This window comes from Hyperolius riggenbachi, chromosome 5 (genome assembly GCF_040937935.1).
Source record: "Hyperolius riggenbachi isolate aHypRig1 chromosome 5, aHypRig1.pri, whole genome shotgun sequence".
Lineage (NCBI taxonomy): Eukaryota > Metazoa > Chordata > Amphibia > Anura > Hyperoliidae > Hyperolius > Hyperolius riggenbachi.
In genome coordinates, this window is record NC_090650.1 from 276,676,421 (window position 1) to 276,692,787 (window position 16,367).

The 16,367-nt window shown below is 41.9% G+C and overlaps 1 protein-coding gene across 3 annotated transcripts in view; it reads left to right on the forward strand.

The window, feature by feature from the left end:
• CDKAL1 (CDK5 regulatory subunit associated protein 1 like 1) overlaps positions 1 to 16,367 on the forward strand; it is a 1,042,481-nt gene that overhangs the window by 399,441 nt on the left and 626,673 nt on the right. The gene's annotated exons all lie outside the window — the stretch shown is intronic.

Here is a 16,367-nt window from a genome sequence, read left to right on the forward strand (position 1 = left end):
AGGAACAACCCTAAGGCACAAACGTATTTAACCTCCTGTTATGATTCTTCTACTGAAGATTATGAAACATTTACTTTAGTGTGCTACAACTTGTAAAAATATAAAGTTACACAGCAATCTCGTAAGTCTCATGAAAATCTTGTTTTGTTTCAAACACAGAGAGAACAGTATGGACAATTGAGAAACCTTTATATTCAGGATGATGCTAGGAATTAGCCAGCGCAGAGAGTACAAATGTGAAGCACATGTGGAAAAGATCACAGGGATCATTTAGGTGAATGCTCACCTGACGATGGATTGGGGAACCTCACAGCCACGCCTCCTGATGAAGTTCCCCGATCTATCTTCTGACCCGCAAGAAAACGTGACCAAACACAACTGTTGCGAACAGGAGGTCAAACGGTCATGGTTCTTAAAGAGTGGATCAGTCATGACGGTCGTTATCGACATGCTTGGCAAAATGTTGTTTGTGAAATCGTGCACATGGGAGTTCTTGGAATCCATCGCTTGCCACTCAAAAAATTGGTCGCTGGAAAAAGTGTGCCATGGGTATGGGCCTTAGCTGTTCCCTATTGTCAGTATCATGAACAAAGTTTAATTCTTTAATCAAAACTCTGCAGTAAATGAAACATTTAACACAAATATAGTAAAAAAAATAGGTCTGTTGATATCCTAAATATAAAAATGAAGTCTCGCATGATTAGTTGGAATCTCTGGAGGAGGACTTGTCTATTTGTATTCACATCCCCTCTTTTTAATCTTTTAATTCTGGTGCGTCATATACTTGCTGTATGCATAGCAAACTCTAGAGCTGGGTCCTTAAACAGCAGCCTCCAGCACTATCCAACCTTTACTGAACCCTCAAAGTGTCTCTTAAAGAGAGTCTGAAGCGAGAATAAATCTCGCTTCAGACCTCATAGATAGCAGGGGCATGTTTGCCCCTGCTAAAACGCCGCTATCCTGCGGCTAAGCGGGTGTCCCTGACCCCCCAAATAACCTCCGTTCAGCGGGGGATTACTTCCTGTTTGAGGCAGGGCTGACCGCCGCAGCCCTGCCTCACGCGCGTCTATCAGACGCGTACCTCCGCCTCTCCCCCGCCCCTCTGTCTTCCTTCACTGAGAGGGGCGGGGGAGAGGCGGCGATGCACCGCTGATAGACGCGACTGGAGGCAGGGCTGCGGCCGTTAGCCCTGCCTCCAGGAGGAGCAAAATCCACGACCAAGTTGGTCGTGGATTTCGCAAGGAGGGATTTGGGGGTGAAGGGACCCCCGTTTAGCCGCGGGATAGCGGCGTTTTAGCAGGGGCACACATGCCCCTGCTAAATATGAGCTCTGAAGCGAGATTTATTCTCGCTTCAGAGTCTCTTTAAAACCTTTCTACATGCAGAAACATTGTGGAGTTATGCAGCCCTACACAATGATATGTACTGTGATCTCCATTACTCCGCTGAGGTGCACAGGAGGAGTTCTGAGGCACAGCAGAATTGATATTTGCCACACACCGTTATCCCAGTCTTTATTTAGTCCAGGGAAAAGGGTGGTTGGATTGGTCCTTGTGCCAAGAGGATCACAAAGTCCTGCTCCTATTTGTGAGAATGGTATCTTTTTGCAGTAACCACTGACCACCAATAAATGGTTGTCACATTGCCTAATATTGGGGGTTTACTACCTAGTATTTTGGGGGAACTCTGAATAATCCTAAGTTGCCTAATATTTCAGTGGGGCTCTGCCTAGTTGGGGGTCACTGTGCATTATGTCTGTAATCCAATAAGAAAGAGAGAGAAAGCGGGGCACCACTTCTTTAAAATCCCTTTATTCCAGTTGGGAGATAGCATGTACAAAGCCGTGGGGGTATCCAGTGCCTGACAGCTGTTTCACTGGATTAAACCAGCTTCTTCAGAGGCAGAATGTACATTCTGCCTCTGAAATGGTACCCCACTTTTTCTCTTTCTTATTGGATTACACAAGGACTTTTTGGATGTGCACGCTCTGTGTCCCAGCTCCAGTTGCTCTGCCCTGTTGCGTTTGGTGCCAGGTACTGTTGTTTCCTTCTTAATGCATAATATTTCTGACTTATTTTATGTTCTCAATGATGACACGTTTCGCGGAACACAGTTCACTTCCTCAGATCAAATACAAAGCATTGTCTTTATACTGTAGACAGTAAGTACGGATCACCTATCTCTGAACTTACTGTCTACAGTTTAAAAAGAGTGGTTTGTATTTGATCTGAGGAAGTGGACTGTGTTCCGCGAAACGCGTTATTGATAGTGTCTGATGAATAATAAACCTATTATTTGAAATTGGCTTTGCCCCTTCCTTTGAGGTAAGCCAGGTGAAGTAAGCCATTTTTATTATTTATATTTTTTGCTATTTTTATTCACGTAATATAGATACACCGTTCATCCACCACCACCTATTTTTTGGGGCGCCTTCTCCCTCCCAGTTGTTATGTCACAGCCCCGCAGATGCTTTGGGGGGGTTAGTCTAGTGTTCAATTTCTGAACTATCGCTTTTTTCTGGAGCGTGACCCACACATCTGATGACTAAAGAATCCGAGTGAGGATGGGATTTGCACACCTGCCTTCATACTGTGGTTGCTAATCGTGTAACCCTCTCACACTCGACATACTGCACCATAAGGTGCTCCTGGTGTCTCTGTTTTTTCCTTTCTCCCTAGGAAGTCCGTTGAATCCCTTGGGATAACACACACCCTCTTCATTGCTTAAACTGTGGTTCATTTGAGCTAGGCTGCTCTAAAGAGTTTTTATAGAGTCTTTTGTCTCAAATTTAAACAGAAAATTCAATGTCATGTGTACAAAATGCAATGCATGGCAGTATTGGCAACAGTGAACAAAAATTAGTGTTATTTACGCAAAGCCATCAAATGTTTAGTAGAGGACAGCCAAATGACTTGTGTATAGATGAGAGCTGTTCTGTGAAAACTGTATGAGACAGATAGTTATCCTATCTTATACCAACATTAAGACTCTCATCTTCACTCCTTCTTAAAACCTGCTACTTGTCTAACTATCCTGCTGCTTGTAGTATGTTGAGTAATTGACCCAGAACAAAAAATGCACATTGTGTGCTAATCTAATTTGAAATCTAAGTAATGGGGGTGTCCAGTGGATGAACTCCAAGACTCGGAAAGAAAGAGAACACCAGGAGTGCCAATCAGGGCCGTAACTACAAATCGTGGGGCACCCCAGCAAAACTTTTATGGGGCCCCTTAATGTTTACAACCCTTCTTGGTGACCCTCACAGCCGGGGCCCATCTTACGAGTTTCATAAAACAAGTGTCACCATCAGGATCTTCAATAAAGACAAATGGGAGAGCGCTCACAGTGTGCACTAAAGATGGCCACCGGCCATCTATACAGGTCTCACCTGGTTGAGTGGGGCTGCATGGTGGGAAGGGCAACCAATAACACTTGCATCCCTTTTAGGGCTGGAGACCGGGCTCAGGGGTTTCTGTAGAATCTCCTCTCCTGACAGGCCTGGATGATCATCAGTCATGGCTGTCTCTGATCATGTAACCCCATCCCCATGCGATCTCTCCAATTCATAGTGGTGATCAAAAGGATACAACAAATGCCGACATCAAATTTCAGGGAATTAACAGGAAAGGGTTAAATGTTTTTGTTTGCCTTTAGTTCAGCCTTCACGGATACAGTACTTAAGAGACTTATCAGTGCTTTGGCATGTTTCCTCTCAAATTTTATTTTTCAACAATTTACGTTTTCATTCCAACAAGTTATTTTCAGCAACGCTAATCAGACAGTTAAAGTCCTGTGTCAGCACTGAGAAAGGGTCACAGTGCTCTGGATTTATGATGTTTTACTGCTTACATAGGATTTTATTGCTAGTTTTTGGCTCACTTAAGTATAATCCAAAATATTTTCCAGGTTTAAAGCTTTAGGAAGATCTAGCATCATCATTTTCTCTAAACTAGCATCATGCATGCTAACCTGATTTAATCACCCTTTGTATGTAGTACAATGTTCTCATTGACAATGCCCAACTTACCTTAAAAGAAACTCAAAGTTAGAGAAATTTGAATAGTGCTATATACCTTTTCTTGTGCTACTTGTTTGGCTATAATGTTATTAGATCAGTTTGTAGGTTATATGTTCTGACTTTATTGGCTGTATGTCTGTTCTGGATGTGTTTGACTGCTGAACCATAAGAGTAGCATGATGGTTCTGGCATCTATTATTTTGTGGACTGGAATAAAAAAAGCTAGGGCCTATAACCCTATCGCTAAAGGTTTTTTTTTAAAGAAAACTATTGAAGCTTTTTATTACCTTGTCTTTTAGAGACAGGCATGGCAGACAAATGCTGTGAAACACAGAGGATGTGAACTGAGCATCTGAGTAGAGATGGTAACTGTAGTTTACTTGCAGAATGCCAAATGTGTGCAGGGAAAATGTTGTGTGTAGTTGCACTGCTGCAATAACTATATAAAAAACAACAACAAAAAACAGAGCTATGCTAAAGCTTAACCACTTGAGGACCACAGTCTTTCTACCCCTTAAGGACCAGAGCCTTTTTTTCCATTCAGACCACTGCAGCTTTCACGGTTTATTGCTCGGTCATACAACCTACCACCTAGATGAATTTTACCTCCTTTTCTTGTCACTAATACAGCTTTCTTTTGGTGCTGTTTGATTGCTGCTGCGAGTTTTAGTTTTTATTATATTCATCAAAAAAGACATGAATTTTGTAAAAAAATGATTTTTTATTTTTTTTTTTACTTTCTGTGCTGACATTTTTCAAATAAAGTAACATTTTTGTATACATTTTTGGCCAAATTTTATTCTGCTACATGTCTTTGATAAAAAAAAAAGAAAACATTCAGTGTATTTTTATTGGTTTGGGTAAAAGTTACAGCGTTTACAAGCTATGGTGCCAAAAGTGAATTTTCCCATTTTGAAGCATCTCTGACTTTTCTGAGCACCTGTCATGTTTCATGAGGTGCTAAAATTCCAGGATAGTATAAATACCCCGCAAATGACCCCATTTTGGAAATAAGACATCCCAAAGTATTCACTAAGAGGCATGGTGAGTTTATAGAAGATTTTATTTTTTGTCACAAGTTAGCGGAAAATGACACTTGACAAAAAAAACAGCAAAGTTTCCATTTCTTCTAACTTGCGACAAAAAAAAAATTAAATCTGCCACGGACTCACTATGCTCCTCTCTGAATACCTTGAAGTGTCTACTTACCAAAATGGGGTCATTTGTGGGGTGTGTTTACTGTCCTGGCATTTTGGGGGGTGCCTAATTGTAAGCACCCCTAATTGTAAGCCTAAAGGTGCTCATTGGACTTTGGGCCCCTTAGCGCAGTTAGGCTGCAAAAAAGTGCCACACGTGGTATTGCCGTACTCAGGAGAAGTAGTATAATGTGTTTTGGGGTGTATTTTTACACATACCCATGCTGGGTGGGAGAAAAATCTTTTTTTTTTACACACAATTGTCCATTTACAGAGATATTTCTCCCACTGAGCATGGGTATGTGTATAAATACACCCCAAAACACATTATACTACTTCCCCTGAGTACGGCGATACCACATGTGTGGCACTTTTTTGCACCCTAACTGCGCTAAGGGGCCCAAAGTCCAATGAGTACCTTTAGGATTTCACAGGTCATTTTGTGATATTTGGTTTCAAGACTACTCCTCACGGTTTAGGGCCCCTAAAATGCCAGGGCAATATAGGAACCCCTTTAATGACCCCATTTTAGAAAGAACAGACAAAGCAGACGCATATCGCACAATCCTGATGGCTGGTGTCAAGATCACCAAGCAGCTATAAGCAGGAGCACTCCTGCTTATAGCTGCTTGGTGATCTTGACACCTGCCATCAGGATTGTGCGATATGCATCTCCTTTGTCAGACCTTGTTTCTGTCGTATTTCTCGCTCCTGCCATGTATTGCCCACAGGATATATAGAAAGTGCTTATACAGTGGCCTGATGAAGGGCATTGTATGCCCAAAACGAGCGTGTCGTTGCCAATTGATTTCTTACTGAAAGCCTTTTTTCATTACATATTATTGAAATTCCTGTGATTATCCATGCAAATAAGGAGTATCCTGCAGAGACCTCCTTTTTTAAGAATTTTGTAATTGTGTCAATAAAGATTTTGGATATTTTTGTACCACAAGATCTACAAGGGTTCCTATACTGCCCTGGCATTTTACGGGCCCAAAACCGTGAGTAGTCTGGAAACCAAATGTCTCAAAATGACTGTTCAGAGGTATAAGCATCTGCAAATTTGCATAAGCAGGGTGACAAATGACAGGTTGTATTGGGCCTGATCTGATGGATAGGAGTGCTATGGGGGTGACATGAGGTGATTGATGGGTGTCTCGGGGGGTGGTTAGAGGGGAAAATAGATGCAATCAATGTACTGGGGAGGTGATCGGAAGGGGGTCTGAGGGGGATCTGAGGGTTTGACCGAGTGATCAGGAGCCCACACGGGGCAAATTAGGGCCTGATCTGATGGGTACGTGTGCTAGGGGGTGAAAAGTGGTAACAGGAGGTGATTGATGGGTGTCTCAAGGTGTGATTAGAGGGGGGAATAGATGCAAGCAATGTACTGGCGAGGTGATCAGGGCTGGGATCTGAGGTGTTCTGAGGGTGTGGGCGGGTGATTGGGTGCCCTAGGGGCAGATAGGGGTATAATCTGATGGGTAGCAGTGACAGGTGGTGGCAGGGGGTGATTGATGGGTAATTAGTGGGTGTTTAGAGGAGAGAACAGATGTAAACAATGCACTTGGGAGGTGATCTGACAGCGGGTCTGTAGGCGATCTGATGGTGTGGGTGGGTGATCAGATTGCCCGCAAAGGGCAGGTTAGGGGCTGATTGATGGGTGGCAGTGACGGGGTGATTGATGGGTGGCAGTGACGGGGTGATTAACCTCTTGACGACCAGCTAACGCCGATTGGCGTAAACTGGTCGTCTGCGGGCCTTTCCATGTCAGTTCACGGAGGGTGTCTCCGTGAACAGCCGGAGAGCCGCCGATCGCAGCTCGCCGGCAAAATGTAAACAGGCGGGGAAGAAATCCCTGCTGTTTACAGCGCAGCAGCGCCGTAAGGCAGATCGGCGATCCCCGGCCTCTGATTGACCGGGGATCACCGGCATATAATAGGCTGAAGCCTATCCTTCAATGCACAGGACGGAAGTCCGTCCTGCACAGCTCACAGGGGGAGGGAGAGGGAGGCAGTGGCGAGACGCCGGAGAACGCTGCGGAGGGGGGCTTTGAAGAGCCCCCCGCTAAGCAAATGCAGCCGGCGACGATCAGACCCCCCCCAGCAGGACATCCCCTAGTGGGGAAAAAAGGGGGGTAGTCTGATCGCCCTGCTGCACTCCTGATCGGTGCTGCGGGCTGTAGAGCCCACGCAGCACCGATCATTGAAAAATCCCCTGGTCGGCAAGTGGTTAATGGGTGATTGACAGGTAATCAGTGGGTTATTACAGGGAAGAACAGATGTAAATAATGCACTGGCGAATTGATAAGGGGGGGTCTGAGGGCACTCTGAGCGTGTGGGTGGGTTGATTGGGTGCCCGCAAGGGGCAGATTAGGGTCTAATCTGATAGGTAGCAGTGACAGGGGGTGATAGGGGGTGATTGATGGGTAATTAGTGAGTGTTTAGAGGAGAGAACAGATGTAAACAATGCACTTGGGAGGTGATCTGACGGCGGGTTTGCGGGCGATTTGATGGTGTGGGTGGGTGATCAGATTGCCCGCAAGGGGCAGATTAAGGGGTGATTGATGGGAGGCAGTGACAGGGGGTGATTGATGGGTGATTGACAGATGATCAGTGGGTTATTACAGGAGGGATAGATGCATACAGTACACAGGGGGGGGGGAGGTCTGGGGAGAATCTGAGGGGTGGGGGGTGATCAGGAGTCCCCAGGGGGCAGTTTAGGGAATAAAAAAAATAGCGTTGACAGATAGTGACAGGGAGTGATTAATGGGTGATTAGGGGGGTGATTGGGTGCAAACAGTGGTCTGGGGGGTGGGCAGGGGGGGGGGTCTGAGGGGTGCTGTGGGCGATCAGGGGGCAGGAGGGGCAGATTAGGGTGGCTGCAGCCTGCCCTGAGGGTCCCTCGGACACTGGGATCACCAGGGCAGGAGGCAGCCTGTATAATACTTTGTATACATTACAAAGTGTATTATACACTTTGTATGCGGCGATCGTGGGGCTAACAACCCGCCGGCACTTCTGAGCGGCCGGCGGGTTGCCGTCGCGGGTGGGCGGAGCCAGTTGCCGGGGGAATTGCGCGTCACCAGTTATGAGATCGCTCCCCCGGCATGCTGAAAGGACGCAACGCCCATGGGTATATTGCGGTCCTTTCGGCGTCCACTTTGCCGACGCCCATCGGCTGTGGGCGGTCGGCAAGTGGTTAAAGGTTAGAATGTCCCAACACATTGCCTGTTTTAACAACATTCACTGGAACCCCAGCTGGGTTCTAGTGCATAGATCTGCCCCCTTGAAGCCCCTAGTATATTCTTTATCAGATATAGAAAAGGTAGAGGCCTTTTTCTGCAAGGTGGCAGAGCTACATGCTGGAACCCAGCTTATATGGTTCTCTGGTGAATCTTATACATACATAAGACATGCTGGGACACTTACCGTGACAATGATAGGTCGGGATGGCTGACAGGGTAGAGTGTCAGCTTTCTGGCCAGGAGCTTTTTTGTTCCCAAAAGCAGATGACACCTTAAAATAGCGTTAAAATTCCCAAGCTTTGGCCGTAATGAAATGACTTTTGTGTTGCATACTTTCAATCAACAGGATTGTTATATGCCAATTAGTTGGAGTCGGAGTTGAGGAGTCTGTGTAATTATAAACTGAGGAGTCTGAGTCAGTGTTGGAGTCGGATAATTTTTGTACAGACTTCACAGTCCTGCTTTTAATAGTGTATGATGATAGCAGAGGTATATTGAATTGATGGCGTAGGGTGTTGTACATGGCAACTGACAATACAGGCTGCTATACTACATATGTAGTCCTTCGTGGCTAAAATTTCATTTTTTTGTACTTTCAAAATATATTTAGAAAATGATATATTTCACTTTACCTGCATGAGCTTTTGTGTATATGCATCATACGTTGTTTACTTGCCAACTAATATAAACCATAAAATCTATGCTTCTTATGTGAAACAGATGCTTCTACTTGGAAATGGTTGCTTTCTGGCATGAGACCTAAAGTCGTCAAATAAGTCAATTTAGTTCTATGCATTTGGCATTGTATATCAAATCTATCTTGGATAATTTTATAATGTTCCTCTCTCAGGAGCGGTAAGCAATTAAGGCAAACTCTCAAACTCAGGAATATTAGTGTTTAGCTGAATTTTTACGCTCTAATATTCACCATGCGTTTTTGGTTCCTGTCCAGTCTCAATATACAACTATGCAAACATCAACAGAAATCTGATACTGGATTTATTTTCCATGGTTCGTTTTGACCTTCTTAGTTAAAGAACAACCTACAGCAAATATGACCTGAGAATTCATATCTAAAATGTGCTTTGCATTATTTGTGATGTTCATTGCATTTTTAACATGGGAGCTTTTTTGAAGGTTGGCCTTGAATTTTTATGTAAATTATAGATTGTTTTGTGAAAATATAAGTTTTAAACTAATCTTCCATATCCCCACTTTGTATATTGGTCTCTCTATCAGGAATAGTTAAATTATCGTAAGAGAACAGAGGCGCCAGCAGGATAAAAGGTAATAAAAAATTTAAAATTTGCTGGGAGGCAGTGGTGGACTTACCTCCGGAAAGCAGACTCAAAATACTGTCTGAATTAAACAAATTTATTATTGGTACCCCAAAAGATGCAACGCGTTTTGCAGGCACAGCCCGCTTCATCAGGCAATAAGATAGGGGACAAACAGTAGCTCGTCAGTAGCACGAATGACACCTCTGTGATGTTCCCTATCTTATTGCCTGATGAAGCGGGCTGTGCCTGCGAAACGCGTTGCATCTTTTGGGGTACCAATAATAAATTTATTTGTTTAATTCAGACAGTATTTTGAGTCTGCTTTCCGGAGGTAAGTCCACCACTGCCTCCCAGCAAATTTTAAAATTTTTATTACCTTTTATCCTGCTGGCGCCTCTGTTCTCTTACGATAATACTGTGTCCACCCCTGGTGGAGGGGTGACCTACCCCTACTTTCCTGATCTACAGAGAGCAACATCTTAATCCTGAGTGAGGACAGGTCTAATCTCCTCACCTGCATCTACAGTGGTTGCCTAAGAGGTAACCCATGTTTGTGAGTATATTCATCTCACACTTACATTTATCCACGGTTTCCAATACATACTACACTATATTGGGCTCTCGGTGTCTATTTATTAGGATTAGTTACATGTTATTGTTATCAGTTTAGGTTTGCGGGAATCCTCTGGATAGTCCAGATGTTTCCTATCTCCTCCTCCGTCCCAAGTTGCTGTCCAGGGACCCCCAGAACAAATCACAACAAGATGTCAAGTATGTTCTTGTGGCTATGCTTTCCTTTGTGTACAAGTGAGGCTGACAATACATGCACAAGTACGGCCATGCCTGCGCAGTAACCCAAAGTCAATCGCTCACAAGTGGCTTGGTGCTACTGCACAGTACAGACGTGCTCGTACATGAAGGGAAGTGCGACCTTGAACTAGAACACACTTATATATATATATATATATATATATATGTGTATATGTATATATATTTTTTTTTCAACAGCACAGGGTTACATTAAGTCTTTGAGTGCCGCATAAATTAATTCGGAATCTGATGTCACCTCCTCTGGTCCGTTGGACCTTTTGGAAAGGCATTTTTATGAAAGGTTTGCTTTCATACAACAGTCGAGGCAGTGGTAATAGTTTTAATTTCTCTTTAAGTGTGCATGGGGCCTAACCTTTTTCATTCATTTTAGAATAATTTTAAGTGGCCATTTATGAATATCCAGAATTTTTTTTTCATGTGTGTTGTTTCTTTAATGTGACAAGATAAAAGCATTAAAGTACACCTAAACTAAGAGAGCTATAGTGGCTGCCATATTTATTTCCTTATAAATGATACCAGTTACCTGGTAGTCCTGCTGATCTCTTTGGATCTGAGCGCCTCTGATTATGAACCACCACTGGGCATGCATGAACGCACTCTCATACACACTTGCCCCTGTGCAGTAAGGAGCTGCCTGTCTTTGGGAGCTCTCTGGGACATGTGTGTCCTACCATGACAGCACATTTTTAATGGAGGTGACAGCACTGGAACGCAGGGACTTTGACTGGAATAGGATGGCTCTTTAGGACCCAGAGCCATCCATCTAGGTAAGTATCTGAAGAGCTGGATACTTTAAACTACTCTTAACAATTTCAATACAGAAACCTCCCCCCACTCCACCACTTAAGCACATTTCCATCACTGCTGGCCTTGGATTTCAGAAACAGAGGTGGCTCATTTTGAAGATGCAGTTCTCTGCACCTGACTGCAGAATTGATTTCCCTGCATGGAACACATGCCAGGCAATGACACAAAGAACCTTAAATTCCTTTCGAAAAATCGTTATTTGGAGTAAGTGCTCTAGTTCCTTTGACTATTCTCTTTACACAAAAAGCTGCCTCTCTGCCATTATTGTTTATATTCATCCCTATGACTTTACTGCCACTTTATGTACTTAAATACAGTTGTCATGGTCAACTATAAATTATGGCTAATGAAAATAAATGCTTTTCTTCATCTATGTTTTTTCAAATCTATGGTTTTAAACTTAAGAGTGCAATACTTGTATTGTTTATTTCAATTGGTAATGTATTGAATGCCTTCTGTTTTTCACTTGTGCATTTGACTTTGTCTTGCTGGAGCAGTTAAAGTATATAGCAGAATATATAGTTCATATCTGAAATGGCTCATACAACTTTATGGAAAAAAATAGGAACAATGCTTTTTCATTAAGGTTATAAAATGGATTTTGATATAATGCATTTTCACAGTTCAAGGACAAGCTTTCATTTATGCTTGCAACAATGGGTGTTCTAACATCGTTTTTGTATTACTACATCAAGATGATCTGTTTGTGCTGTCTCAGCTGACTCATTAATGCTTATCATTTGATTACAAAATGAAGCGTTGTGGTGGCATTGGTTAAAATTAAAAAAAAAAAGTCAGCTTTGAAAAAAGTTTTTCAGTAGTTTTTAATGTGTGATTTGTTTGGATCTGCACGCATGATGTAACCCTTTTAAAATCCAACTCCACATATGTTGCATATGTATACTGCATTGCTTTTTTGTAGTTTTTGCAATAAAGGCATTCAAATTACCTGGCTTGCCGACTCCTGTAGTTACATTTCTTTTTGAGGGAATAGTGCATTTTTGCTGAAAAAGAAAATTGGGAAAATCACTCTCCTTATCCCATTGTCACCCACATGAGGCAGTCCAGTTTTTCCTTGACAGGGCTGATTAAGTTACACCTTTCTCCACCAGTAAGAAAATAACTCTTTGTAACAGCACTGCAGCTACAGCATAATTCATAAGACTCTTCTGTAGCTGCAGTGCTTACAGACTAAAGCCTTGTACATACTCTTACAGGTGGTCTAATGGTATTTGCATACCTATTACTTTTCCACCCTGTAGAAAGTGGGTTGTGTGCTTGCAGACCTTTTAATTTCAGTTAAGCGCTTCATTTTTTTCTACTCCGTGTGCAAATGCTTGAGAGAACTTGGTTAAGTGGCCGTTCAGTCTCTAACCAGCATATTTGGAGGTGCATGGAGGACAGTGAGAGCTTCTCTTTAGGTACGGAACATTGACATTTCTTGCAACTGTAAGGTTTTGTGAATGGATCCTGTTTCTCCGTGACTGACTCTTCCAGAAGAAATTTTTCTGGAATGGCTGATCAAATATGACAGTTGTATGAGAAGTGGCTTCGTGTTTAACTATATTTGAAAATTCTGCGATGGTGGATATGATTCTACATTTTTTTCCCAGTACATAGTAAGACCTAAGAGCGGGATCCATTCACCTGCAAAGGAAAGAGGCAGATGATAGACTCAAATAAATCTGACAAGCATCCTCCTCTCCAGTGTTGTTGATTACAGGTTTTATTTTTTGTCCCTTGTGAGACAAGGAACAGGTAGCAGCCTGACGGTCCAATGGGGCTCTCTTTCTGTCAGCTGTCTCACAGACTGCATACTCCAACCTTTTCCTGTTTGGGAAAAATACGACTACCCAGTTCCTGTGCAGTGAAAGCTGTCCCATATTTCATGGAAGGTTGGTTCAGTTCCTCCTTAATGACTACTCGCATAGATTTGGTGATCAACTACAGATATGTTTGTTCACTGGACTACAGTTATTGTGGTCCTTGTCGGCACCTATTCAGTATTCCTTTGCCACCTGTTCAGCAGTTTCCTTATTGTGAAGCACAAACTTTTGTCTCTGCCTTCTTCTGGTATGGTGTCTTCAGAAGAAAACATAGCAGACCCCTTGAAACAAAGACTACATTCTGCAACTATGGCCAGTGAGAAAGCACCATACACTAGTAAACCCATATAATTTAGGAGTGCACGACGATATGACATAATGGGAAGGAAAGTTTAATCCACATGTACTTTAAAAGGAACCTCAGGTGTGAGACCTATGGAAGCTGCCATATTTATTTCCTTTTAAACAACACCAGTTGCCTGGCAGTCCTGCTGATCGTTCTGGTCATTAGGGTATAAATCACATGCCTGAAACAAGCATGCAGCTAATCTTGCCAGATTTGTAATAGGCGTCTGGTCTGCATGCTTGTTCAGGGTCTATGGCTTAAAGTAATAGAGGCAGAGGATCAGCAGGACAGCCAGGCAATGTGCATTCTTTAAAAGGAAATAAACGTTTCAGCCTCCATCTCTCTCTCACTTTGGTTTCCCTTAGTCTTAGGGGGAAGGTTAGTTGGCCAAAACAAGAAATACATTCTTGGTAACCTTAAAAACTGAAAGTGTATTCAGAAGTAAATTAAAATGCATTAATTGGGCAGATGAACAAGATTCCCCATGAAAAAAAAAGAAATTTAAACTTTTGAAAGAGAATGTTTTCAACAGAATAAGAACAAGGAAAGACTCTGGCAGGTCCAGAAGAACAAAGGAAAGTTCTGTCTTTTTCTTTAGTCCTGTCAAAATATCTAATGTCTATCTAACACTGGTTCCTGTCAGGGTGTTGGATGTGATACATGGTCTGTGAACATTGTTGAAAATGGTTAAATCTTAGAATTTTGAAAATATACTGAGATTTTATTTAAACTGGATTAAACTCTTTATATGATGAAACAAAACAAAACAAACAAACAAACAAATGTGGCACCCTCACAATGGCCTCAATTCACTAAGCTTATCTTCTGTCTTAAATAACGTTTCTGAGCTATTTCTAGTGTTCTCACCATGGTGATAAGACATGTAGTAAACTAAACGCTTCTGTCCTTAAAGTGGAATATAACCCAGTATTTCTTCTTTGCTCTAAAAGATTATTTACAGCATATAATATACTAACTAAATGTTGTTTTACTAAAAAAAAAAAAAAAAAAAAAAAAAAAAAAACATTATAAGGGTGTTTAGCTTATCTTCTGTATACATTCTTTACTTGAAACAATTAAGTAAACATTCTGTAGCTGTGCAGAAACTTATGCTAATGAGTCTAGAAGTGAATCACAGGTCTGAAATTGCTGCTGCATTTACAATAGAATTACAACAGTTATGAATACAATGCACCAGCATCTTTCAAAGTAAACTTAACTTTGGTAAGTTATAATTTCTAAATGAATTATAATACTTGTGCACAAAAGCAAATATGATAATTGTATGGGTTATAAAAAGTAGGAAAACACATTTTTGTTTAATATTTTGTCAGAGTTTTAAACAGCTTTAGGTTAAGAAGAGTTCTCAAAAGTTAATATTTCAATCCTTAAAATAACTACAAAATTCTAAAGTTAAAGACAGGCTGTTAACTGCATGTGAAAATAATTACAGAGGAGGTAATTTAAGGACAGAAATGATGAGATAACTCTCTCACTGTGAAAACTCATCTCTACACCTTTATAAGGCAAGCTTCTATAGTGAATTAACACTAAAAATGCCATCAATGTGTGGTGGTTTCTCTTGCCTTTTTATCACTAGCATGACCTTAGTGATATACAGTGGGATGCGAAAGTTTGGGCAACCTTGTTAATCGTCATGATTTTTCTGTTTAAATCATTTGTTGTTACGATAAAAAATGTCAGTTAAATATATCATATAGCAGACCCACACAGTGATATTTGAGAAGTGAAGTGAAGTTTATTGGCTTTACAGAAAGTGTGCAATAATTTAAATCACATTAGGCAGGTGCATAAATTTGGGCACTATTGTCATGTCATTGATTCCAAAGCCTTTAGAACTAATTATTGGAACTCAAATTGCCTTTTTAAGCTCAGTAACCCTTGACTTACATATACAGGTGAATCCAATTATGAGAAAGAGCATTTAAGGGGACAATTGTAAGTTTTCCTCCTCTTTTAATTCTCTCTGAAGAGTAGCAACATGGGGGTCTCAAAAAAAAAACCTCTCAAATGACATGAAGACAAAGATTGTTCACCATCATGGTTTAGGGGAAGGATACAGAAAGCTGTTAGCGATTTCAGCTGTCTATTTACACAGTTAGGAACATATTGAGGAAATGGAAGACCACAGGCTTAGTTCAAGTTAAGGCTTGAAATGGCAGACCAAGAAAAATCTTGGATAAACAGAAACGACGAATGGTGAGACAGGTAGTCAACCAACAGACCAGCACCAAAGACCTACTACATCATCTTGCTGCAGATGGAGTCACTGTGCATCGTTCAACCATTCGGCACACTTTATACAAGGAGATGCTGTATGCGAGAGTGATGCAGAGGAAGCCTTTTCTCCACCCACAGCACAAACCTATCCCCTTGAGGTTTCCAGCTTCATTTTGAAATAAGGTGCTGTGTACTGATGAAACTAAAACTGAATTATTTGGGCATAGCAATGGGCGATATGCATGGAGGAAAAAGAACTCCGCATTTAAAGACCTGCTACTTACAGTAAAATATGGTGGTGGTTCCATCATGCTGTGGGGCTGTGTGGCCAGTGCATAGACTGGGAATCTTGTCAAAGTTTAGGGATGCATGGATTCCACTCAGTATCAGCAGATTCTGGAGACCAATGTCCAGGAATCCGTGATAAAGCTGAAGGCTGGATCTTTCAACACGAAAACGACCCTAAACATTGCTCAAAATCCACTGAATGAACTAGAGAGGTTCTGTAAAGTGGAATGGTCCAAAATACCTTCAACCAGAATCCAGACTCTCATTGGAACCTACAGGAAGGGTTTAGA